This window comes from Molossus molossus, unplaced genomic scaffold, assembly GCF_014108415.1.
Source record: "Molossus molossus isolate mMolMol1 unplaced genomic scaffold, mMolMol1.p scaffold_m16_p_20, whole genome shotgun sequence".
Taxonomy (NCBI): Eukaryota; Metazoa; Chordata; class Mammalia; order Chiroptera; family Molossidae; genus Molossus; species Molossus molossus.
This window is the reverse complement of record NW_023425356.1, coordinates 36829828-36856766: the sequence shown is the minus strand read 5'-3', so window position 1 is coordinate 36856766 and position 26939 is coordinate 36829828. Positions and strand designations below refer to the sequence as shown.

The following is a 26939-nucleotide window of genomic DNA, read 5'->3' as shown; positions in this document are numbered from 1 at the left end:
TAGAATAGGAAATGAGAATATCAGTTAGTGTGGTTTATTGAATAGACCAAGGAAAAATATAAATGAATAATTCAATTAGTCATTTATGTCTACACCCATTTAAATGTGGGCTAGATATATGTATTGGTTATTCTGGAATTTTCTCTTTTTTTTTTTTATTTTTAAAATTTTTTAAATTGTGCTCTTGATTTGCTTTCTAATACCATTTTATTTTTACATTATTATTTTTTTTCTTCCAGGCCTTCATTTACAGCTTTCAACCAGAAGGAATTACCTGGGAAGCTCCGAGAAGGCAAATTCAGGAGAATTTCATATCGTTATTCTGATGAATTAAATGACATCATTACAAGGATGTTAAATTTAAAGGTAAAGATTATAAGATTACTTTGTCTGTTTCTATCTCTCAGTTAAATTTTGGAGTATGTGTTCTGTGTCGTAGAGCAATGAGACTGAAGAAACATTAAACATATTTCCTTAGCTAAATCTGCTCTGTTGTCCTGGCCGGTTTGGCTCAGCAGTTAGAGCATTGGGCTGTGGACCAGAGAGCTCCGGGTTTGGTTCCCGCTAGGGGCATGTACCAAAAAAAAAAAAAATCTTCTTTGTTAACACAAGTGAAAACATATATAAGTCGTCTGTCCTTGCTGGCCTACCCTGTGTGCTTTCTCTATGTCTTCTCCCACTCGCTGCCATGCTAACAGATGGCTGGTAGCAAGAAAAGATTGCAGAAAGCATCCAAATCCTTAGTTCCCTGTGTCCTTGCCTACCTCAACGTGGCAGATGGTAAGAAGGGGCCACAAATAAATAGCCTCTAGCTCCAGTTGAGAGTTAGAGACCACAAATAAGTGCATTTATGTGGGGGGGGGGGGAGGTGGAGAAGGGGTGTAGATGGGGAGCTAAAAAGAGCAGAGAGGAAATAACTAAGAGATTATATGGAAAAAATCTGATCAGACTGATGTAAAAGTTAAATGCTAAGCCCTGGCTGATTTGGCTCAGCGGTTGGAGCGTTGGCCTACGGACCAGAGAGTCCCGGGTTTAGTTCCCGCTAGGGGCACGTACCAAAAAATGAATGAATAAAATTTTTAAATGCTATGAGATCACAAAGAAGGATTCAGCTGAGTTAATGGGATTTAAGGGCTGTGAGCGAGTATCCTGCTTACTCAGTGTAGAGATGCCCTAACACTGACTCTAGCAGTGCCACTGAGCACCGGCACAGGGGTGGAGCCTTCTAGTTGAAGGGGGAACAAAGGTAAGGAAACATGTGCATTGCTGTTTGGACCCAGAATCTCATGAGTTAAGCCATCAGTGAACTTATTTTTCCAGGTGGTCAAGGCCCATCCATAAACAAGTCTATTTTTTGGCAGATATGCCCATTTAATGTCACCGCTCTTTTAGGGTGAATATTCTGTTATGACCTCTGACTGTGACACTGAACATTTTTTCCCCAGGATTACCATCGACCTTCTGTCGAAGAAATCCTGGAGAACCATTTGATAGCAGACTTTGTTGCAGAGGAGCAAAGAAGAAATCCTGAGAGAAGGGGGCGACAACTAGGAGAACCAGAGAAGTTGCAGGAGTCCAGCCCTGTGTTAAGCGAGCTGAAACTAAAGGAAATGCAGCTGCAGGAGCGGGAGCGAGCCCTCCGAGCCAGAGAGGAGCGACTGGAGCGTAAGTCTGAGTGACGGGGAAGCACAGGAGAGCCACGAGAGGGTGCTGGTGATGAGTGTGAAAGTCTGTTTAAATGAGTCTATGAGAACATTCTTGCCCTGGCCAGATACCTCAGTTCAGCGGTTCTCAACCTGTGGGTCGCGACCCCTTTGGGGGTCACACAACCCTTTCACAGGGGTTGCCTAAGACCACCGGAAAACAAATACAGTGATACCTCGGTTCTCGAACATAATTCGTTCCAGGAGGACGGTCGAGAACCGAATTGTTCGAGAACCGAAGCAATGAAACCCAATAGGAAAGCGTGACTCCACAAAGCGTGACTCTCTCTCTGTACTCACACTGATGAGGCAAGCAAGGCGCGCTGGGCCGAATGAACGCCATTCGGCTCAACTCGGCTCATCTCGGAAGTTCGAGTTCCAAATATTTGTTCGGATTCCGAGACAAAAGTTTCTCGAATCTCCTGGTCGAATACCGATTTGGTCGAAAACCGAGGCGTTCGAGAACCGAGGTATCACTGTATTTCCAATGGTTCTAGGAACTGAGACACCGCTCTTCTATCAGTCTCTAGGTGGGTCCGCCCACATGCAGATATGCCCACATACAGATACACCCATGTACGAGTACCAGGCGTGATGATATCATTGCGCCAACTCCATCACATACACCTCGTACAAATACAGGTGTGTGTGACAGGGTTGGTGCCATAATGTACTTATGCGGACCAGTCACACATGTGTAGAGAGCAGCTACTGTGTTGAAAGCAGCAGTATTGGAGGTAAAATGACACTTCATGAATTATAATTACTGGGTAAATGTAAAATCATGAACTACTACAAAAAAAAAATTTGTACCATGGCAACTTAATCTGGATGCTGATCGGTCTTTTTATATTCAGCTGTGATTGATGTGAATACTGCCCCCTTGTGATAGTAACAGGTATGTAAAAGAAACAACACAGAGAATGGTAAATCATAGGAAACTTTAATGAACTGTATTGACTAAACTATGCCATGTATCATCTTTTGTATTATTAAAGCTATCGTTATATATTATTTTCATTAGCAAACCGTCCCATGACAATGGATCGTTTAGAGAAGAATGTTAAGGAAAGAAAATATAGTGAGGATTTTTTACAGTAACTGTAAACCACAGTTACTGGTTTACAGCAGGAATTGAGAAACCGCAATGTGTTATTTGTTGTGAAGTTCTATCAGCGGAATCTATGAACAAACTAAAATGCCATTTTGATAGCAAGCATCCGAGCTTTGCCAGCAAGGATACCAACTATTTTAGAAGCAAAGCTGATGGACTCAAGAAAGCCAGACTTGACACTGGTGGCAAGTACCACAAACAAAACGTAGCAGCTGTTGAAGCTTCATATTTGGTGGCACTCAGAATTGCCAGAGCTATGAAACCTCACACCACTGCTGAGGATTTACTGTTGCCAGCAGCCAAAGACATTGTTCGAGTTATGATCGGAGACGAATTTGTTATGAAATTGAGTGCTATCTCCTTATCTAACAACAGTGTCTGCAGAAGAATAGTTGACATGTCTGCTGATATTCCAGGAAATTAAATCTGCTCCACTTCCAATATTTAGCATCCAGCTTGATGAATCTGCAGACATTGCAAACTGTTCACAGTTACTGGTTCACACGAGGTATATTAATGATGGTGACTTTAAAGATGAGTTTCTTTTTTGCAAATCTCTTGAAACGACAACTACTGCATGTGATGTATTTGACACCGTTGGCTCATTTCTGAAAGAGCATAAGATCTCTTGGGAGAAGGTTTGTGGTGTTTGCGCGGATGGTACTCCCGTTATGCTAGGAAGTCGATGTGGATTTCAATGTTTGGTACTGAAAGAGTCACCGCTGTAACTCACTGTATGATTCATCAGCAGATATTAGCAACAGAGACGCTGCCACAAGAGTTACAAGAAGTAATGAAAAGCATCGTAAGTACTGTCAATTTTGTAAAGGTGAGCACTTTAAACAGTCGACTGTTTTTGCAACTGTGCAATGAGTTGGATGCGCCGAACAATGCTCTGCTATTTCACACTGAAGTGAGATTGTTGTTGACAGGAAAAGTTTTAAAACGTGTTTTTGAGCTTCATGATGAACTCAGAACATTTTTTAATCAGACAGCAAGACCTAGTTCGAAGCACTTTCAGCGATAAAAGTGAACTGCAGAAAATAGCTTGCTTGATTGACATCTTTGCCATCTTGAATGAGTTAAATTTATCACTGCAAGGACCAAATGCAGCATGCCTCGATTTGTCTGAAAAGATCCGATAACTCCAAATGAAACTTCAGCTTTGGCAAAAAAAATTGGATGAAAATAAAATTTACATGTTGCCTACCTTATCTGCTTTCTTTGAGGAACATGACATTGAACCAGACAAGGATTACGATAATAATATCTGTGAACAAACACTTGCACATGCTTGCAGATGAAACTTCATCATACTTTCCAAATCTACCGGCACCCCATTTGCACTTGTCAGAAGCCCATTCACAATCAAAGTTGAAGATGTTCCTGAGACAGCCCAAGAGGAGTTCATTGAACTTATTAACAGCAATGCAGCGAGAACTGATTCTCTGCAATACCAGTGATAAAATTCTGGATCAAGTGTTTGCAGTCATATCCTGTTCTGTCTGACACTGTGTTGTTCCTCCTTCCATTTCCAACAATATATCTTTGTGAAACAGGGTTTTCCAGCTTGTTGGGTATCAAGTCTAAATACGAAGTAGACTGGTTGTGGAAGATGATCTTTGTTGTGCTCTTACAAAGACTGCCCCGAGAATCACTGGTCTGGTGAGAAAGAAGCGATCTCAACCTTGGCACTGACTGGCTTTTCACACATACTGTCACAAAATGTAGCAATGTAGTTCACTGTTATTAAGGCTGTTACCCATACTACACCATGCTTCAATACAAAATTTCATTTATTAGTAATTAGAAATAAATATTTCACAATATATAATTACATAGTTTTTGTGACTAATCACTATGCTTTAATTCTGTTCAGTTTGTAACAATGAAAATACATCCTGCATATCAGGTATTTACATTACGATTCATAACAGTAGCAAAATTACAGTTATGAAGTAGCAACAAAAATAATTTTATGGTTGCCCTGGCCGGTTTGGCTCAGCGGTTAGAGCGTCGACCTGCAGTCCTGAGAGACCCGGGTTTGGTTCCCGCTAAGGGCACGTACCTCGGTTGCAGTTTGTCCCCAGCCCTGGTTGGGTCATGCGGGTGGCAGCCACTCACTGTGTCCCTTTCACGTCGATGTTTCTCTCTCTCTCTCCCCCTCCCACTCTATCTGAATAAAAAATGGAAAAAAATGTCCTCGGGTGAGGATAAAAATAATAATAATAATAATTTTATGGTTGGGGATCACCACAACATGAGGAACTGTATTAAAGGGTCGCGGCATCAGGAGAATTGAGAACCACTGCCCTAGCCCCTGTCCACAGAAGAAAGACCAAAGCACAGGAGACAGAGGGAGGGCTGGGGTCCGTCCGTAAGTCAGTCGCTGTTGTTCGCTGAGTGTGTGTACTGAGTGGGCTGGGAAGGGAATGAGGAAGAGGAGAAAGGACACCAGCTCTCTCACCCTTACAGCAGCATGGTGACATACCCCAGATGGCATCTCAGAGATTAGCTGGGGCCTTGCCAGAGGGCTTCAGGGGAGGGGCTAGTCACCAGAGCCTTCCTAGAGAAGGAGCCAAGAAGGCCGGGGAAGGCTTCAGAGGGAAGCTTGGCCGCTGGCAGAACACTGGGACCCTGCCGCCCTGCAGGTGGGCTCTGCAAGGCCTCCACCTGGCTGCTGGCCTGAGGCTGCCCTGGACTCAGCCAGGGTTCTGGGCTCAGCAGGCCTTCTCCCGGCCTCTCAGACACGTCCTTCCCTCCCCGACGCCACATTTCCTTGAATCCACTTTCCAGGTCCTAACTGCTTCCCTCATTGTTTTGAGAACCTGGTCGACAAGTTGACCAGCCCAGAAGCCCTGAACCTGCGAGCAGAAGCACAAGTTTGAGTCTGGTATGAATCAGAGAGGGCAGGAATCCGGGCCTGGGAACTAGGAGCCTGGCTAAGGTCCCAGCTAGGTCGCACTTCCGAGGTTTCCACACCTGCGGACAGTAACCCGCCCTGCCGCGTCCAGCTCAGTGTTGGTGTGAGAGCAGATGAAACAGGTCTGCGAGGGGAATGTTCAAACCAGTGTAGTTTAATGCAAATGGGACACAATAGCCATTGTATGCTGCGTGTGCCTGGCACTGCACACGTTTCGCTGTCATCCTCACACACACAGGCCTTTGTTAGCCTGGCAGATGCCTGCTTATCTGGAATCTCAACTGGATGCTCCAGCAGGCCACTGGTGAGTTGCCTCAGGTTGTGTCCAGTGGAAGGGGCACTCAATCAGGGGCCAGAGCCAAGGAGCCTTCCTCCAGATCCAACTGCTAGAGGCTCCGTGGCCTTTGGCAAACACCTTGATTTCCTAGAGCCTCGTGTGATTCATGAGACAGAAGGGTTATTATACCTGCCCTGTCTGCCTCCTGGGTTCTCTTGAGGGTCAAGCTAGATTACATGGGTCTACACCGGGTGAGCTAGGTGCTCAGGTGCTAAGTGAATGTATGGATACTACCAAGAACAGGCTTCTGACTTGATCCCACAGCACGCACCCATCAGGCCTAGAGTGGACTTGGAGGCAGGGACAGACCCTGAAATATTTTCTGGATCTTCTGAGAAAGTCAGTGAATGAAGAGAAGACTCATTCTCTTTCGAGCCAGGGGTACAGGTCATCATCATCATTGTGGTGGTGGTGGTGTGTCAGAAAAAAAGACGGGGGAGGGAGTGGAATTTGAGTCCCAGGAAAGGAAGGAAAGGGCATGTCTTGGGAAGGAGGGCAGGAACCAGGAGGCAGGAGCAAGGCAAGACCAAAGTGCAGAGCCTGGAACAAGGCCCTGTGGCAGGTGATGTTGACTCCCCTTGCCTGTCATGCTGGTAGAACCCCAGTTTTTCTCATGTGTCAGAGGGGCCTCCCCGCTGCCTGTGAACCATGGATGAGCCATGATTGATTTAGCGTCTCCTTCTATGCCAGTGATCGACTTATCAGTGTGGCCAAGTCTTAGTCAATAGAATCTGAAGGATAGTCTACTGGAGGCTTCTGGGAAAGATTTTCCTCCTCCATGGTAAGAAAACGAGAGATGAAGGAGCCTCTTCCCTCTTCCCCATCCACACTCCTCCAGTGCCTTGTCCCCTCCCACCTGACATTAAGTAGCTGGGCTGGATAATTGCTGGTTCAAGTTTCTAACCAGCTCCCCACCCCCAGGGCCCACACCTTCCTGTTTCACTGCCTGTCTGAGAGGCTGAGGCTTGGAGCAGCTGCAGCTCCCAGTGGGTGTTGCAGAGAAGTTAGCCAAGACCTGGACATTGTGCTGAATCTTGGAATTCCCTGCAGGCTTCTCGATGTGAGAGAAGGAATGTTCTCCTGGTTTAAGTTACTTTTCATCCAGTATTCCACTGACAGAGCCAGGGATGAACTATCCCCAATAATAGGCACCATTGAAGGGTTTGCACACACTTTTTGTTCTTTTTTTGTTTTCTAATCCTTGCCCAAGGATATTTTTTTTTTCATTATCATCAGATAGAGTGGGAGGGAGGGAGAGAGAGGAAGGGAGAGAGGGAAACATCGACATAAGAAGGACACATTGACTGGCCGCTTCCCGCAGGACCCCGACCAGGGCCAGGAACCACACGCAACCGAGGTACGTGCCCTTGACCGGAATTGAATCCCCGACTCTGGCCCGCGGGCCGAAGCTCTAACTGCTGACAAGTGCAGGACAGCTTGCTGGTCAGGACAAGTTTGCACACCCTTTTATAAATATTTGTCACAGAAGACAAGAGGGTAAGGGATCTTATCTTCTTTTTAAAACAAATGAGGAAACTGAGGCCAGGGAGGGTTACTCACTCCCAAGGTCACAGGTTAATTGGTGGGAGGCTGATATGTCAGGTTTTCTGAGTCAGCCCAGTTCACTTCCTACACCACCTGGGAGAGACCAAAGTCAAGGTGTTGCAGATGCCCCGGGCAGCTAAAATGAAGGGTCAGACAGCTTCCTACCCTCAGCTCCCGGAAGATGGTCAGGGGAAAATAAGAGAGCATCCAATCATCAACTATTGGTCAGCCATTAGGTTGGGGAACTGGGAACCAGACATAGAGGTGGGCAGACTATGAAGGCGGCATGTTCCTCCACCCCCCACCCCCCACCCCCAGGAAGCTCCCAAATGGAGGAGGGGGAAGTGTCACGTATAAAACAAGGACCAGCAGTCTTTCCAAAGCACGAGGCCAGCTGGCTTCCCAGAGGCCGGCACTGTGGATCTGGCAGTAGAGAGACGCCGTGCGGGTGGCTGGGGACTCGAGTGTGGGGGCAGGCTCAGTCTGAGCAGCTCTCCAGAAGAGGCGAGGTCTGACCAGAGGAAGGAGCCCAAGAACCTTGGAGAGGACCAGGAAGGGACAAGGAGGGTTGTGGCTCTGTGGTCTCTCTGGAGCACAAGCTTCCTGCACGGGCATCCCCAGTAATCGGGTGGAGAGGAACATGGACTTGATTCTTTTGTCCTCCCTTTTTCCTTTCCTCCTTCCACTTTTTCTTTCAATCAGCAAATATGTAGAGAGTGCTTACCACGGGCTACGCACTGTGCCAAGTACTGGGACACAGCAACGGGAAGACCAGGTCTCCCAGACCTAAGTAAAATGCAGCCAAAGTGTCCTTATCCTCAGATTTCACATTTGCGAACTCACCTATTTGCTAGAACTTATTTGCAACCCCAAGATCAGGTGGTATGCACTCCCCTTAGCTTTCCATATGTTCTGGGCTTCTTTCAAGTGTACCCCTTTAGATCTGCACTGGTCAAATCGTCAGCTCCTTGCCCCTCATTTTACTCACTTTATATAACTGGCCTGGCACAGAGAAAGTATTTTGCAATTTTTTGATGGATGAATATCAAGTATAGAGTTTGCCTCGGGAACGTTCAGGTGCCCAGGAGGGCTTGTGGGTGTCTAAGTCCCGGGGGTGGGAGTCTGTTTCAGTGGTGCAGTTAGCGTGGGCGTGGGTGCTGAGGGAGGACATACTGCCTCAGTTTCTTCCCAGGGGCTTACTCAAGAGGAAGGAGAGCCCTGGCCAGTTTGACTCAGCGGTTAGACTGTCGGCCTGCGGACCGAAGAGTCTCGGGTTTGATTCCGGTGAAGGGCACGTATCTCAGTTGCAATTTGACCCCAGCCCTGGTCGGGTCATGCGGGAGGCAGCCAGTCGATGTGTGTCTCTCATGTGGGTGTTTCTCTCTCTCTCTCTCTCTCTCTCTCTCTCTCTCTCTCTCTCTCTCTCCCCCTCCTACTCTATCTGAAGAAAAATATCCTGGTGTGAGGATTTAAAAAAAAAAGGAGAGAAGTAGGGTGATGACTGCAGGGGCAAAGGTGGGGGTTAAGATCCCAAGAGCTGAGTATATTTATACATTGAGGGAGTGGATAAATGGACAGAGATGGTGAGACTCAGGAGAACCAAGGCACGGGACGGGGGCAGGGGATGGGCCTGGAGCACAGGTGGAGGGTCAAGGAACAAGGACGATCCGCAGACACTCCAGTTTAGACAGCGACGGAGACGGGGTGGGAATGGAGCATCCATGCCAAAGAAACCTCAGTCGGCTGCCCCAGGCTAGCAAGGCTGTTCCTGTTGGTTCCCAGAGCGTTCCTTTTCTCATGACCCTTTCACCCCCAGCGTGTGGAAGGCCACGGCTGAGCTTCAGGGCCCTCTGGGTCCCTGGCCTCCAGCTGGGTCTGGATCTCGGGTAATGCTGGCCAGAACTCAGGGTAATCCTCACATTGTTTCCTGGTTGTTACCTGACCCAGAAGATCCGGTTACCCCAGGGTAGTAGCTCACTACTTTGTCTGGGGCCATGTGATCCTGTCAAGGGAGGAGCATGAATGTAAATTATTAAGGAAACCTCAGGTTCTCAACAACTCCCTCGTGATTCAGAGATGCCAAGAAACCTGAGAGGAGGCGGCAGCAGCTGGGATTGAGCAGCTGATCACTTGCTGAGCCTGCCAGCAATTGAAACCCGAAGGCTGGGGCTCTCCAGGGCCACGTGTTAAAGGCCCTCGGCACCCAAAGATCTATCTGTAGGGGAGAAGAGAGTAGCCCAATGATAGGAACCCAACTCAGAGACTCCTTGTTCAGGGGCCCCTGGCATGTGCGAAGGTGATGAAGCAAAATCGGTGCCTGCTCCCTCTGCAGGAGCTCAGGTGAGGCATGGTCCCCTCTGAAGAGAGGCTCAGCCTCGTTATGGAGGCAGAATCCCTGTCCTTGGGGAGCTCCTGGCCAGACAGAGGACACACACTTACACCATGACTGTAACTGATAGAAACCAGAACCAGACATGGGCATGGTATAAGCACTGCGCAGGAGGCCAGAACTAGCCAGACCAGGAGCAAGGCCCAGAGCAGGGGATTAGCAGGAAGTGGCTCCCTTCCCAGAGGCCTCCCTCCATCCAGTGCTGAGCTGTGCCAAGAAGGGTCCAAACCAGTGAGGTGCTTGCTGGTTTCAGCTGCAGAGCATCCAGACACTGTGGTTCCTTCCAGGCACAGTGCTGCAAGGATCTTACTTGCCTGTTGCACTAAGTGCCAGACTGCTTTCTGGAAAAGAGCGAGGGAAGGCGGGGAAGGTTCAGTGTTCAGCCTCCTTTGACTTTGGTTATCAAGAGACAGGCCCTGGTTTGCTCAGGGCTCTAACTTCCTGCCCATTAACACGTGTTATCACACTCACTATGTTTCTTGGGCCCTCAAAGATTGCTGAGCCTGTGCTGTGTGTGTGTTCAGGTACATACCCAGCCATCCAAATGCACGTGTGCATATCTACATGTGTTGTGATCTTTGTATGATAATTCCTTGTTTTCCTGAGCTGTCCCCTACACACAAGTGTGTGCAGGTGTGTGCACTGGGGGTCCTCTTCTGCAAACACACTGTGTGTTCATCCACCAGGTTTTAATGTTCACCAGCATGATGACATCCACACAGCAGGCTGAACGTTGAACTGAGTCTCATCACTTCCCCGGCTTTGTCCAGAGCTGACATATGGACCCTAATGTTCCAAACACCCCTTCTTCCTTCTCAGTTTGCCATGAGTCCCTGAAGAACTCTTGTATTCTATGCCCAAGACTTCCCGAGAAGGGCTGAGGATGTCTGATCTTTGGAGCTTCTACTGGATCTCAGTTCATTTGTTCACTTACTCCTCAAACAATCACTGGGCTTCTGCCAGGCCAGGGCTGGTGTTAAGAGTCAGGTATACAGCCCTGGCTGGTTTGGCTCAGCGGTTAGAGCATCGGCCTGCGGTCCCGAGAGACCCGGGTTCAGTTCCCACTAAGGGCATGTACTTCGGTTGCAGTTTGTCCCCGGCCCTGGTTGGTCGTGCGGGTGACAGCCACTCGATGTGTCCCTTTCACGTCGATGTTTCTCTCTCTTTCTCTTCCTCTCTCTCCCTCCCACTCTATCTGTACAAAAAATGGAAAAATGTCCTCAGGTGAGGATTAAAAAAAAAAAGAGTCAGGGATACAGAGGTGAGTAAGACATAATCCCTGTCTTCTTTTTTTATCATCCTCACCCAAGGACATTTTTTTTTCCATTTTTTGTTTAGGTAGAGTGGGAGGGAGAGAGAGGAAGAGAGAGAGAGAAACGTCGATGTGCAAGGGACACATCGAGTGGTCGCCACCCGCACAACCAACCAGGGCCGGGGACAAACTGCAACCGAGGTACATGCCCTTAGCGGGAACTGAACCTGGGTCTCTCCGGACCACAGGCCGATGCTCTAACCGCTGAGCCAAACCGGCCAGGGCAATCCCTGTCTTCTTGACATGTGCACTCTGGTCAGGGAGAAAGACCTGACTTTGGAAGCAGCTCTGATGAAAATGTGGCAGCACCGAGAAAGAAGATGCATTATAATGCCCCTGAGGAAGCCGAGGTGGTTTCATGGAGGCCACATTTGGTTCTTGAGTAGAGTTTTAACAAAAGAATGTGCAGAAGAGCATTCCAAGCAAAGCGACAGTGCCACTGGAGAGCCAGGCATGAGAGGGCCCCTGAAGGGTCTTCTTGCAACCCCTCCCTAGGGCTGGTGTGGTGCTTGGCTCCGGAGGCGGATCTGTGACACAGAATACAAGGTGCCCCTGACGTTGTGCGATGCTGTGGTCCCACCCTTCTTCACCTGTGTTCTTATCAGTCCATGCCCCAGCCTTCCTCATGTTACATTAAACCTGTTCCAAACAGGACTGAATGAACTAAGGTCGGGTTCAAAGAACATGTACGGGGCAGGAGCAGGCAATGGAACATGCGGTGATGTCAGACTCCGGGCCTCCTGAACTGCAAGAGGAGACATTTCTGTTGTCTGAAGCCACCAAGTTGGTGGTGCTTGTTAGGCAGTCCTAGGAAACGAATCCAATGCACAGCTGATCTTCTACAAAGTTGCAAAGGTAATTCAGCAGAGCAAAAATAGTCTTTTCAACAAACGGTGCTGGAATAATGGGATACACATATGCAAACAAACAAACGTGGATTCCTACCTTTTAGCATATATAAGAATGAACTCAAAATGGATCGTAAACCTAAATGTAAAACCAAATCTATAAAATGTCTGGAAGAACTCAGAAGAGAAAACCTTTGTAACCTTCTGTTAAGCAAAGATTTTTTTTTTAGACAGGACACCAAAGCATGCTCCCTAAAATAGAAAAGTGATAAATTAGACTTCTTAAAAATCAAAAGCTTGTGCTCTTCATAAGACGCTGTTAAGAGAATGAAAAGACAAGTCACAGACTGCAGTGCATATATCTAATAAAGGACTCACATTTAGATTTTATTTTTAAAACTCTCAAAACTCAATAATAGAGAAACAACCCAATTTTAAAAATAGGCAAAGATTCAAATAGACACTCCACCAAAGAAGATATCCAGATGGCAAATAAGCACATGAGAAGAGGCTCAAAATTATTTTTTAGGGAAATGCAAATCAAAACTACCAGACCCTACTGTACACCTATTAGAACATCTTAAAGACCTTCAGTACCGAATACAGAGCAACTGAAATTTTTTTTAAAAAATCATTAGATAGAGTGGGAGGGAGGGAGAGAGAGACAGAGAGACAGAGAGAAACATCGACACAATAGAGCCACCTTGACTGGTTGCCTCCCGCAGGACCTGACCAGGGCTGAGGATGAGACATAACAGAGGTACATGCCCTTGACCAGGAATCGAACCCGCGACTCATTGGTCCGCCGGCCAACACTCTAACTGCTGAGCCAAACCAGCCAGGGCACAACTGAAATTTTTATGCACCACTGGTAGGAACAACTGATGGTACAAGCATTTTGGGAGACAATGAAGTACTTTCTTAAATAAACATGTTCCTCTCTTATGATCCAGCTATTCCACTCCTAGATGTTCACCCAAAAGAAATGAAAGCATACGTCTACACAAAGACTTGGACACAAATGCCCAACAGCAGTTGAATGGATCAAACAAATGACAGTATTTATACAATACTTACTACTTAGCTACAAAAAGGAATAAACTAGCAATATATGCAACAATGGATGAATCTCTAGATAATGATGCTGGGTGAAACAATCTGGACCAAAAAAGGTGCATAATGTATGTTTCATTTATTGAAACTGTTATAAAAGGAAATGAATCTATAGTAATGAAAAGCAGATCAGTGGTTGCCCGGCGAGGTGTGGGTTATGGGGATGTAGAGGGGAGGGAGAACACTTTTGGGGAGGAAGACTATGTTCACTGTCTCATGGTGATGGTTTCATGGTGTATACGTGTCAAAGCTTATCAAAGTGCATACTTGAAATATGTGCAGTTTATTGTATGTCACTTAAACTTCACTAAAGTTATAAAACAAAAAAGAAGAAAAATTGGTGTCCCTCGTATTAAAACCTGATGTTCTCAGCATTGATGCTGCAGCCAATGCCTAACGATGGAGGGTGTAGGGAGGGTCGCCGGCACAGAGGGGTCTCGCAGCCCTTCCTTCCAGGCAGCTACGCAAGCCCACCCGCACGCAGTCCTCACACACACCCTGAGGACTGGAGCCAGTGACAGCAGGCCAGGATCCCCGCACCTCAGCCTTGCATCAGGAGACCACCCGGTGCTTGCCTGCCGGCTGGCCAGAGGACAATGTTAGGGGGAAACGAGGTCATTAGAGTCCTTGGAGCAAGATCCCAAGAGAGCTAGTACACATGTCAAAAATCATTTGGTCCAGCAGATGCTGTGATCCCCTTGGAGAAACCGCTCTCTTTGCTTCATTAGTCTTGGCTGCCGCCCGCAGATGGCTCCCCAGAACTGGGGGGTTCTGCCCAGCTGCTGTCCTGCAGTCAAGGACGGGCTCCTGGGGGATGGCAGAGTCCAGGGCCGCTTCACTGTGGTAAGACCCCAATAAATGGGATAGATTTCCCAGATTTTCAAGGGTGTAATTTTTTCCCTTTTAATACAATTGCTTATTAAATGTAATTGCATTTTATAGTTTCATAAGGCTTTTTAATGAAGACATTTAAAACAATTCCTATGAGAGTTACTCCACTGGAAGAGAGAGGATTTACAACCACATTCCCGGAAACCCATCTGAAGGACTTTGAGATAGCTTCTTCTGGAAAGAAATTCGGAAATCTCTCCTGTACTCGGCCTATCTGGTTTGTGCTGACAGAGTTCAGCTCACCCTTTTGCTGGTGAAAGACTCAGAAGTCCAGCCTCCTGTGTAGAAATGATCACAACTCCAAAATGCTTAGAGTCTATGTAATTGGGAGGCCTTGGCACTTCTGCTGGGACCCGGATGTTTAGGTCACTAGTCTTAAGGAATTCTTCCATAGTGTGAGTTAGAGTCCCCAAGTCCCAGAATAAACTCCCTTCCCCCACACCCTCACCGAGTCATCATGTCATCCTGCTTCCCTGTCCCCTTTCTCTGAAAAGTGGATCTACTGGTCCACCCCCTTCTGCCATGCTCAATGTGAAAAGCTAATAACAGCTGACGTGAGGCGATGGCCAAGCACTGACGGGAACATTTGTTTTTTTTAATCTTCACCTGAGGATATTTTTCTATTTATCTTCAGATAGAGTGGTAGGGAGGGAAAGGGAGAAACACTGACATGAGAGGGATACATCAACTGGTTGCCTCTTGCACAACCGCGACCAGGGCCGAGGATGAACTACAACCGAGGTACCTACCCTTGACCGGAATCAAACCCGCGACTCTTTGGTCTGCGAGCTGACTCTCTAACCGCTGAGCCAAACCGGCCAGGGCTACGTGAACATTTATGCTGTATGTATTACTCAGCAAATCCTTGCAACAAGCCTATGAGATGGGTAGGATGATTATTACTATTTTACAAATGAGGAAACTGAGGCAAAGAGCAATGAGGTGAGGGTACACAGTTTTTAGTTTTCAGGGGTGGGGTTTTTAAATTTTTTAATTGTGGAAAATGACACATAACAAAAATGACCCTCTTAGCCATTTTAAGTTCTGTTCAGCAACGTAAATATACTCATACTGTTGTATGTCCAGTCTCCAAGATTCTCTCCTTCTGACAAAAGTGAGCTTCTGTACCCATTAAACAACTCCTCACGTCCCTCTCTGCCCTGCCTCTGGCGACCATTCCGCCTGTCTCTGAACTTGACAACGCTGGGTGCTTCATGTGAGTGGAACCATACGGTATACGTCCTTCCGTGACTGGCTTATTCCACCCAGCACAGTGTCCTCAAGGTTCATCCATGTTGTAACATGCATCACAATTTCCTAGAGTTTCAGTTTTGCAAAATGAAAGGAATTCTGGAGATGAGTGGTTGTGATTTGCCAAATGACAGGCGTGTACTTTGTGCCCCCAAACAGCACACTTAATGGTTAAAATGGTGAATTTCATGCTATATGTATCTTACCACAATTAAAACAACAACAACAACAACAACGAGAACAGGTCAGTTTTGCCCACGAGCCCTGGCCAGTTTGGCTCAGCGGTTAGAGCGTCGGCCTGTGGTCCGGAGTTTTGCCCACGGGCACTCAGTAAGTGACAGATCCCAACCCCAGTGGGCGGGCTTCTGTGTCCAGGCTCTTCAGCATGGTACTATACTGCCACTGGGAACGGAAGTCACACAGATAAAGCCTGAAGCCGAGTCCTTCTGTGTGCGTGGCTGTGGATTCGGGTTTGCGCTTTATGACCAGCAGGGCCTCACACAGGGCTCCCAGTGGGAGACAGTGTCAGATCCAACAGGATGCTGGGGTGCTTGGGTCAGAGGAGAGCCGAGGGCCTGGGGGCAGTGAGGCTGGGATGAGCTAAGGAGAACGGGTGCCAGAAGGTTGTGTGAGGGTGGGTCTGCCAAGAAGCCACATTTAACGAGAGGCCTGGGTAGGGCCAACAGGAAGGACACCTGCTTCTCTGACCTCCGTGGAGGCTCCCAGAGGAGCAAAGGAGCAGGGGAGAGAACTGTCCCTCCCTGAGTGGCTTCTGACCCTCTTCTGTGGGCAGGGAATAGGGGAAGAGGGTGACAGGGACAGAGAAGGGGGAGGGATGAGAAGCTGGATGGGCACACGGTCAACTCACCATGATTCCTCCCCCTAATCCCTTTTCGTGTGTTTTAGACATGACTGTGTCCTGACTGTGGAATAATTTTATTTCATCCCCCTTGGAGATAAGGAGTAGGCTCCCACTAAAAAGTCTTCTTTAGTCTGGCTGATGTGGCTCAGTGGTTGAGCATCGACCCATGCACCAAGAGGTCACTGGTTCGATTCCCAGTCAGGGCACATGCCCAGGTTGTGGGCCCGATCCCCAGTGGGGAGCATGCAGGAGGCGGCCAATTGATGTTTTCTCTCATAGATGATTCTATCTCGCCCTTCCTCTCTCTCTAAAATCAATAAAGGAAAAAAAAATTTTTTTTTAGCAAAAATAATAAAAGTCTTCTTTATAAACTATTTGGGTAGGTTTTCAAGAATCCAGATAACAACAACAACAAAATCTGGATTATAAAATAAAAATCGGAATGATCAGAGAAAATACATAACTGAGTGCAAGGTCAGCAGGGACACACCACCTCTCTCTCTCTCTCTCTCTCTCTCTCTCTCCCTCTCTCTCTCTCCTCTGTCCCTGGCCTAGCATCTCTCTCGTTCGGGTGTTAGCGCTCATCCTGTTCTGTGAGCCCTAGCAGGGAAGCCAGGGGACCGCAGCCAGGACTGTGTCGGAGTGTTGCTGGTTACCTGGGCAGGAGTGGGTGGGCTGGGGCTGGGGGAAGGGCTGAGAGACCACCGTAGAGGGAAACCTGAGTCAGGAACCCAGGAGGAAGGTGCGCACAGGGCCAGCGCCCTTCAGCCTCTGGTGAGGTCACCACACCCCAGCCTCTCCAGGGCTGCATTCTAACAAGCAGGGGCTTCAGGCTAGGTTGGGACTCTTCCTCTGGGACAGGATTCCCCCGCCGTGTTGGCTCAGCCGCTGAAGCACCTCCCAGGGACTCCCTGGAAGGAGCCGAGGGAGAGCCCTGTGGAGGAGGCTGGCCTGTGCAGCCAGGCTGGGAGTCTGAAGCCACGGGGCCCCTCCCGCATCGCCCAGCTGGGAGTTCCTGGCGGGGGCGGGGGGCGGGGGGCGGGGGCAGGGCAGGAAGTGCACAGCCTGGGAATCAGCTCGGGCACGTGCAGGGCGGCCTCCGGCCGTGGAAGAGCCAGTTCACCTACAGGGCTTTATCACAGCTCTCAGCCACCTCCTGCTCCCCAGGTAGGCAAACAGAGGCGCTCAAAGGGACAACCTGATCCAGAAGTCAAGGAGTCATCATCATGAATACTATTACTCTACTTTCCTCTCTCTGGTATCTGGAGCCCTGCAGTGCTGGCTTCTCAGAAATCTTCACCGCTTCTTCCTGTTCGCGCACACCTACTTACCGCCTCCACCTCCCACCCCTTCTCCTCCCTCCGGTGCCAACAACCTTGTTTAGATCCTGCAGCAGACACTGAATTTGCATTGCCTGGTGTTGCAATGATGTGTACACGTGTAACCTTATATTAGGCCTACTTCCTGGAGCAAGTTGAGGCCCAGATTCCTGATAACTCTTGGCCTATAGATCCCCAGGGCTACAGGCACTGAGCCTGGTGGCCTCACTTGCTCTGCTAGGCAGCCAGTTGGAGAGAGGGCTCGGGTCACACTAAGGTTTTTTGACAACCTCCTAATGCTCCAGTGCTTAATAAAAGAACTAGCTAATGTTTGTTGTACTGGTACTGGGCCCCAGGCAGTATCTGATATCTCTTCACATCTTCAGAAGTTAGAACTGGAAGTTAGGTGATGTGTTTATGCCCTTATAAAAGATAAGATAACTAAATTTCAGTAAGCAGAAAGCCAGTTCTCAAATTGAACTTTGTGTCCAAAGCTGTGCTTGTACCTAATACCAGTGTTTCTCAACTTCCGGGAGCATCAGCAACTCCTGGGGGGCCCACCCCAAAGTTCCTGATTCACTGGTTTGGGGTGGAGTCTGCCTGAATTCATGTTTCTCTAAAGCACAGCGGCGGCACTGGTGGTCCCGGGAGTCACCCTTTCTGTCGCACTACCCTGAACTATACCTGTGGCCCCCAGACTCCTGCAGAGACCACCTGGGGCTCTCAAACACCTCTGGTGTCGTCACCCATGGGCTTCTCTAGGAAATCCAGCCACTGTGCATGTCGCACGTCCCTGCCACCTCAGCCAGAAAGCCGCTTGGTTCTCTCCCAGAATCAGCGCCGCAGGGGAGACTGACACAAAGTGACGTCCTCATCTGTGCTCAGGATGCACGTTTTGGTTTCAGGTCAAGATGGCATGTAGGTAGACAAGGTACTCGCCTCCTCCTACAACCACATCAAAATTACAACTGAACTACCGGACGACCACCATTGAGAACCTCCTGAAACCCAGCTGAACAGAAGTCCTACAACTAAGGATATCAAGAAGAAGCCACTTCAAGACTGGAAGGAGGGGCAGAGACACGGAACGAGCTGGTCCCACACCCACATGTGGTGATCAGAAATCAGGAGGAATATCTTGGCTTCAGAGTCCCCCGGTGGAGCAAGAGGTCTCAGCCCCACATCAGAAGCCCCAGCCCAGGGTTCCAGGGCCAGGAAGAAAAGTCTCCGTAACTTCTGGCTGTGAAAACCAGCAGATATTGTAGCTGAGTGAGATGGAGGCTGCTGTGCACAGGCTCATTCTCTCTGAGCTGCAGCACTGGGGCAGCTGCTCAAAAGGTGCCAGGGACATAGCTTCAGAGCAAGGGCTGGAGGGGCTGCTTTCTCCCAGACAGAAGTCCTGGCAGAGGCCGTTGTTCCTTGACTGAGCCCTCCCCTACAGGCACAGGTGGGCACCATATCTGAGTCTCCATGAACCTAACCAACACTGTTCACCCCACCCAGGGGATTCCCTGAGACCCCATCCCACCCAACTTGTGGGCTCACCCAAGCAGCTTCCAGGGCCCTTTCCCTACAAACAGCCTGTCTTGGTTCAAGCTGTCAACTTTCCTAAAATTTCTCAAACGTTCATAAACCCCCAATAAGCAGCATCTGGCCTCAGCATGCCCCATGCCTCTTGCTAAGCAAGCTCAAGCCCGACACTAGCAGCAGCCAGCCTAGTTAAAAACGTAGCTTCTCCCAGGCATCTCTAAACCCAGCACAAGTGGCAACCATCTGCAGATCATTTTGTAGCTCATACCACGTGGCCTTGGGTATGAGGCTGACCTTGGCCTGCATAAGAGGCTCCAGAACCAACACACCCAGTGGCCAGCTTCAGGCCATACCAGAGCACCATCCAACCACCTCCACAGAGAAAACACTCAAAGGGAAGACTCCACAGGCACCAGAGCCCCCGTTGAAGCAATCCTGCTCTATAGAATCAGCCCCTGTGCAACACCTTTTCCACTGTAGTCACAGCCAGTCATCACAACCAATCAGCCTGAGGGTCAGTCCCTCCCACTGATGTGCCAACAGTGATAAAAGCTCAACTACAACAGGAAGGCGCACACAATTTACACAAGGGACACACCTGGAGTATCTGACTCAGGTGACCAGGGACACTGCACCACTGGGCCCAGAGGACACCTACTCCATAAGGCCACCCACCATCACCGGGAGATATAGCAGCTCTACCTAATACATAGAAACAAACACAGGGGGGCTGCCAAAATGAGGAGACAAAGAAACAGGTCCCAAGTGAAAGAACAGACCAAAAGCTCAGAAAAAGAACTAAATAAAATGGAAACAAGAACTCTACCAGATGCAGAATTCAAAATCCTGGTTATAAGGATGCTCAATGATCTCAGTGAGAACTTAAGCAAAAAGATAGGAAACATAAAAATGAGAACATAAGAAGGGCCAGTCAGAAATGAAGAATACAATAACTGAAATGAAGAATACATTATAGGGAATCAATAGTAGATTAGATGAAGCAGAGGATGGAATCAGTGATTTGGGAGATAAGGTAGCAGAAAACACCCAATCAGAACAGCAAAAAAAAATTAAAATAGTTTAAGGGCCTGTGAGCCAATCAGGCAAACCAACATTCACATCATAGGGGTACCAGAAGGAGAAGACAGAGAATAAGGCACTGAAAACCCATTTGAAAAAACAATGATGGAGCCCTGGCCAGTTTGGCTCAGCGGTTAGAGCGTCGGCCTGCGGTCCGGAGAGCCCCGGGTTCAGTTCCTGCTAAGGGCATGTACCTCGGTTGCAGTTTGTCCCTGGCCCTGGTTGGTCATGCGGGTGGCAGCCACTCGATGTGTCCCTTTCACATCGATGTTTCTCTCTCTCCCTCCCACTCTATCTGTACAAAAAATGGAAAAATATCCTCGGGTGAGGATTAAAAAATAAAAAAAAGAAAAGAAAAAACAATGATGGAAACGTTTCCTAACCTGGCAAAGGAAAAAGATACACAAGTCCAGGAAGAACAGAAAGTCCCAAACCCGAAGAATTCAAAAAGGCCCACATCAATATACATCATAATTAAAATGGCAAAGGTTAAAGATAAGGAGAGAATCTTAAAAACAGCAAGATAAAAGCAGTTACCTACAAGGGAATTTCTGAAGACTGTCAGTTGATTTATTTTTTTCTTTATTGATTTGAAAGAGAGAGGAAGGGAGAGGGAGAGAGATATAGAAACATCGATGAGAGGGAACATTGATTGGCCACCTCCTGCATGCCCCCCACTGGAGATTGGGCCCACAACCTGGGCATGTGCCCTGACCAGGAATCAAACTAGTGACCTCTTGGTGCATGGGTCGATGCTCAACCACTGAGCCACATGGATGGACGGTAGGTTGATTTTTTAACAAACACTGTTCAGGCCAGAGCAAGAAATATTCAAAGTGATGAAAAGCAAGGACCTACACCCAAGATAACTCTACCTAGCAAAACTATCATTTACAGTAGAAGGACAGATATAGGCAAGGAAAAGCTAAAGGAGTTCATCAATCAGTAAACCAGTATTATATGAAATGTTAAAAAGGGTTTTTGTTTTTTTTATCAATCCTCACCCAAGGATTTTTTTTTTTTTTTAGAGAAAGTGGAAGGGAAGGAGGGAGGAAGAAGAGGTGAGAGAGAGAGAGAGAAAGAGAGAGAGAGAGAAAGAAAGAAACATCAATGTGAGAGAGACCCATTGATTGCCTCCTGCATGCCCTGACCGGGGCCAGGATCGAACCTGCAACCTAAATACATGCCTTTGACCAGGAACCGAACCCATGACCCTTTGGTGTTCAGGCTGACGCTCTTACCACTGAGCAATACTGGCCACTGCTTAAAGGTTCTTCTAGAGGAAGAAGAAGAAGAAGAAGAAGAAGAAGAAGAAGAAGAAGAAGAAGAAGAAGAAGAGGAGGAGGAGGAGGAGGAGGAGGAGGAGGAGGAGGAGGAGGAGGAGGAGGAGGAGGGATAAAAATATGAATAATAAAATGGCAACAACTACATATCTATCAACAATTATTTCAAATGTAAGTGGGTTAAATGCTCCAATCAAAATAAATAGGGTAGCCGAATGGATAAGAATATAAGACCCTGTCTACAAGCAATTCAGTTCAAATCAAAAGACACACACAGACTGAAAGTAAAGGGATGGAAAATAATATTTCATGCAACTGAAAACAAACAAACAAAAAAATGGTGGGATATCAAGACTTATACCAGACCAAATAGACTTTTTTTTAAGAAAGGATATGATAAGAGACCAAGAAGGACCCAGCAATTCCACTTCTGGGTATTTATCCGAAGAAACCCAAAATGCTAATTCAAAAAGACATATGTAGCCTATGTTCATTGCAGCATTATTTATAATAGCCAAGATATGGAAATAACCTATGTGCCCATTAACAGATGACTGGATAAGGAAGTGGTGCATATATACAATGGAACGTGACTCAGTCATGAAAAAAAAACAAACAGAAAAGAAATCCTGCCATCTGTAACAACATGGATGGACCTAGATTCTAGGTCCTAGAGGGTATTGTGCTGAGTGAAATAAGTCGGACAAAGAAATGCCATATGATTTCACTTATTTGTGGAATCTAAAAAAACAAAATAAATGAACAAACAAAACAGAAACAAACTCATAGATGCAGAGAACACTTTGATGGTTGCCAGAGGAGAGGGGGTTTAGAAAATGGGTAAAAGAGGGGAAGGAATTAAGTACACAATAGTCATGGGGATACAAAGTACAGCACAGGGAATATAGTCAACAGTATTGTAATAACTATGTGTGGTGTCAGATGGGTACTAGGTTTTTCGGGATGATCACTGTGTAAGTTATATAACTGTCTAATCACTATTTTGTACACCTGAAACTAATATAATAGTGTATGTAATTGCAAAGTGAAAAATTATTGAAAAGAAAAGATGCACACCTTTTCATCACTCGCAAAACAACACAGCACAACAAGGCCGTTCTATTCCTAACTGAGCTGACCTTGCCCTCACATGGTAGCAGGAGGTAGTCGGGGTCAGGGTTAACCGGGAGATAAGATCCCAAGATACTTGCTCTTGGACCCAGTTTCTGTCTTGTGCAGCACTTACTACCACTGCAGTCTACACTGATTTGAGTTGTTTCGTTGATGTCCTGTCTTCCCACACCCTAATGACAGTGCCACTGGGACAGGCCTCTTGTTTGTCTCATTCCCCACTATTTGCCCAGTACCGAGAACAGTGGCTGGCACACAAGAGGTGGACAAGAAAAGTGCGTGGAATGAAAAAATAAATGGCCAGTGAATAAACAGATGAATTAGTGAATAAACACACGCAGAAATAGTCATGGAAAGTCATGAGAAGCTGGAATATGAACTTGGCGGGATAGAGAAACCAGAAGAAAGACTGTTCTGGGACATTCGGCTTCCCCTCTTCCCTCCTCACCTTTTCCCAGGTATGAAAGGTGTGGCCTGCGTCGTCTCGCCTGCACAGCAGTCTGCACAGAGATGTATTTGTTTGCTGGGCCGCCATTACAAATCGCCACTAGTGGGTGGCTTAGACGACAGAAAGGTACTGTCCCACAGTTTGGAGGCCAGGAGTCTGAGATCCAGGTGTTGGCAAGGTTGGTTTCTATGAGAGAGAATCTGTCCACACCTCTCCCCTAGCTTCTGGTGCTTGCCTGGCAATCTTGACTTACAGAAGTCAAACCCTGACCTCTGCCTTGTCTTTACAAGGCATTCTCCTCGTGTGTCTCTCTGTCCAAATTTCCCCTTTGTGTAAGGACACCAGTTATATTGGATTAGGGCTCACCCATTTCATCTGCAATGACCCTATTTCCAACTCAGGTCACATTCTGAAGTCCTGGGGTTAGGTCTCCAACGTGTCTTTGCTCGGGGACACCATTCAACCCCTAACAACATATCGGTAGCAGTTGTATTTCCAGGCACAGTTTCCAAAAGTAGGTCCTTTTCATTCGTTTCCAGAGGTAATCTGACGACATGGCTTTTAAGTCTATGAGGAAAAGATGTTTGCAGCAGTGTGAAAGTAAGACCTGCTGAGAAGGTGGTCCAGGGTGCGTGCCCCCAGGGGTGGACTGAAGACCACACCCAGGCATTCCTGTGCCACTGTGCCCGCTCCCTGGGACTGGGAGATAACAGCGGAGGGCTAAGCCCAGCTAGTGTGGCTCAGTGGTTGAGCATCGACCCATGCACCAAGAGGTCACCAGTTCGATTCCCGGTCAGGACACATGCCCAGGTTGTGAGCCAAATCACCAATGGGGGTAAGCTGGAGGCAGCTAATCGATGTTCTCTCTCATCGATGTTTCTATCTCTCTCTCCCTCTCCCTTCCTTTCTCTTTAAAATCAATAAAGAAAAAAATTTTTTTAATTATAAATAAATTAAAAAAAAAAAAAGTGGACGGCTGAGAGCGGAGGGTGCCGGGTGCCCTGGGTCCCAGATGGACCTCTCCTCTCCAGGAGGCTGCCTCAGTGAGCCTGGCTGCCACATAAGTGGCCAGAGGAAAACATGGTCCATGCTCACATTGCAAACTTCCCTTTCTGGTGCTTTCTGCTGTGGGTGCAAATTACAACACCGCCACATCTTTTCTGTGGCACAGTCCACCCTCTCCCCGCCCCCACCTCCCACCGCAACCTCTTGCTTCACTTTTTCCGAGCTCATCACTGCATTTGCGTGATGTTTCTACTGGGGGAGGGGGCACACCTCTAACCTGCTTCTATATCCTAATTTTTTTTTTCATTCAGTTGGGTTCAATAAACTCAGTTTTAGCACTTTTGCTAACAGCCCCTAATGAAGGCAGCTGCCAATAATCACATAAGACAGTGAATTTATTGGAGAGCTACTTTCGATCCCAAGCACTATTCTTTTTTTTTTTTTATCCTCACCCGAGGACATTTTTCCATTTTCTGTTCAGATAGAGCGGTAGGGAGAGAGAGAGAGAGAAACATCGACGCGAAGGGACACCGAGTGGTTGCCACCCGCACGACCAACCAGGGCCGGGGACAAACTGCAACCGAGGTACATGCCCTTAGCGGGAACCGAACCCGGGTGTCTCTGTACCGCAGGCCGACGCTCCAATTGCTGAGCCAAACCGGCCAGGGCTATTCTTAATTTAGTGATTGTAGGTAGAATTTCCTGGTTTTGGCCCTGGACAGTTTGGCTCAGCAGTTAGAGTGTCGGCCTGTAGTCCGGAGAGACCCGGGTTCAGTTCCTGCTAAGGGCACGTACCTCGGTTGCAGTTTGTCCCTGGCCCTGGTTGGGTTATGCGGGTGGCAAACACTCGATGTGTCCCTTTCACGTCGATGTTTCTCTCTCTCTCTCTTCCTCTCTCTCCCTCCCTCTCTCTCCCCCCAACTCTATCTGAACAAAATATGGAAAAATGTCCTCGGGTGAGGATTAAAAAAATAATAATTTCCTGGTTTTGGATGCATCAGAGCAGGAGCTTGGCAGAATCCTAGACACGGAGAGCCCTCTCCCCTCACACCCTGTGTAGCTGGTGTGTGTCTGCCTGTGCCCTTCTGCTCACCTCCCCTGCAGGTGCCCTTCCCTCCACCCTGGGCCCCGCACTCACACCCACCTCTGTGCCTTCCACTGTCACTTACCTGCCGATGACGGAGGCTCTCTCTGTATCTCCTTCCAGATCATCTGGCCACCGCGTGGAGGCATCCAGTGGGAGGGCCACAGGACTTCCAAGGCTCCGTGCCAGGAACAGACCTGTTCCTCCTCCCTCCTTATCTCTGGATGGCGTCATCACCCCCCAGGTCGCATACCTGCAGACCTGGGTGTCTGCCTCAACTCCTCCGTCCTGTTTACTGTCTAGTTCAGTCACCTCTTCCCAGTCAGTCTACCTTCTTTTTTTATATATAATTTAAAATAAATTTTTCTTTATTGATATTAGAGAGGAAGGGAGAGGGAGAGATAGAAACATTGATGAGAGAGGACATTGATTGGCTGCCTCCTGCATGCTCCCACCGGGGATCGGGCCCACAACCTGGGCGTGTGCCCTGACCGGGAATTGAACCGGCGACCTCTTAGTGCATGGGTCGAGACTCATGGAGCCAAACGGGCCAGGCTCGGTCTACCTTCTAAACATGACTAGAGGTGCCCTGGCCAGTTTGGCTCAGCGGTTAGAGCGTCGGCCTGCGGTCCGGAGAGACCCGGGTTTGGTTCCCGCTAAGGGCACGTACCTCGGTTGCAGTTTGTCCCCGGCCCTGGTTGGTCGTGCAGGTGGCAGCCACTCGATGTGTCCCTTCACATCGATGTTTCTCTCTCTCTCTCCCTTCCTTTCTCTCCCTCCCACTCTATCTGTACAAAAAATGGAAAAATATCCTCGGGTGAGGATAAAAAAAATTAAACATGACTAGAGGTCACCCTCTCCTCTCTACGCCCATTACTGCCTTGGTTTAGGGATCTCACAGTAACCCCTTGTCTGGATGCCCTGCCTCCAGGCATAACATCTCTTCCGCGCGCCGACTCAGATGTGGTCTTTGTAAATGTGTGTCTGATTATTTCCCCAGCCTCCTGCTGAGCTGTCCGTGACTTCCAGGTGCTGTCAGGATGAAGCAGAACCTCTTCAGTGAAGGTTCAAGGACTTCGGAGGCTTGGTTCAACCTCTTGCTCCAGCAGCATCTTCACACACATCCAGGGCTGCCCGTTCTCTCCGCCGGCGACACGGTCCCACCCAGCCCCCATCTCCCTGGCTAGCTCCTCCTCGACCTGCAAACCACAACTCAAAGATCACCTCCTGGGGAGTCTTCCCTGACTCCCAACGTGGGTGGTAGGTGACATCCTTACACGTTCCCTGAGCATGTGTACTTACCCCTAGCAAAGTACTTAGCATACCATGCAGCCATGATCAATTTTTTTCTTTTCTCGGCCCAACCAGACTCTAAGACTCTGTGGAATAGAACCGGCCCTGGGCTCTGGGTGAGGTGAGAAGAGGTGTTCACATACTGACCTCATCACTAGGATGGTGGTGCTGGGCTGTGAGATTAGCCGACTCGGGTCCAAATTTTGGCTCTACCACTCACCAGCTGTGTGACCCTGGGCAAATGTCTTAACTCCTCTGAGCTTCAGTTGCCTAATGTGTAAAAAGAGAATAAATGGGTAGATGGGTGGGGATGGGGTTTGGAATACATGTTAATGGCACTCCCGCAGCCTTAGGTAAAATCCTGTGCTGATTATGCTCCAGAATTTTTGAGAAAACAAAACCAACACTACCACCCCCACATACACGCAAAAGTCCAGGACTTCATTGTTGTGGCAATGCACTAGATGATACTGAATCA

The 26939-nt window shown here is 48.0% G+C and overlaps 1 protein-coding gene across 1 annotated transcript in view; it reads left to right on the top strand.

Annotated features, from left to right (window-relative positions):
* Window positions 1–1560: 1560 nt before the first annotated feature.
* Window positions 1561–26939, top strand: part of NEK2 (NIMA related kinase 2) — a 58943-nt gene continuing 33564 nt past the window's right edge. The window contains exon 1 of the mRNA XM_036273327.1: window positions 1561–1665. The gene's annotated coding sequence lies outside the window, so the exon portion shown is untranslated. The remainder of the gene's footprint in view (window positions 1666–26939) is intronic.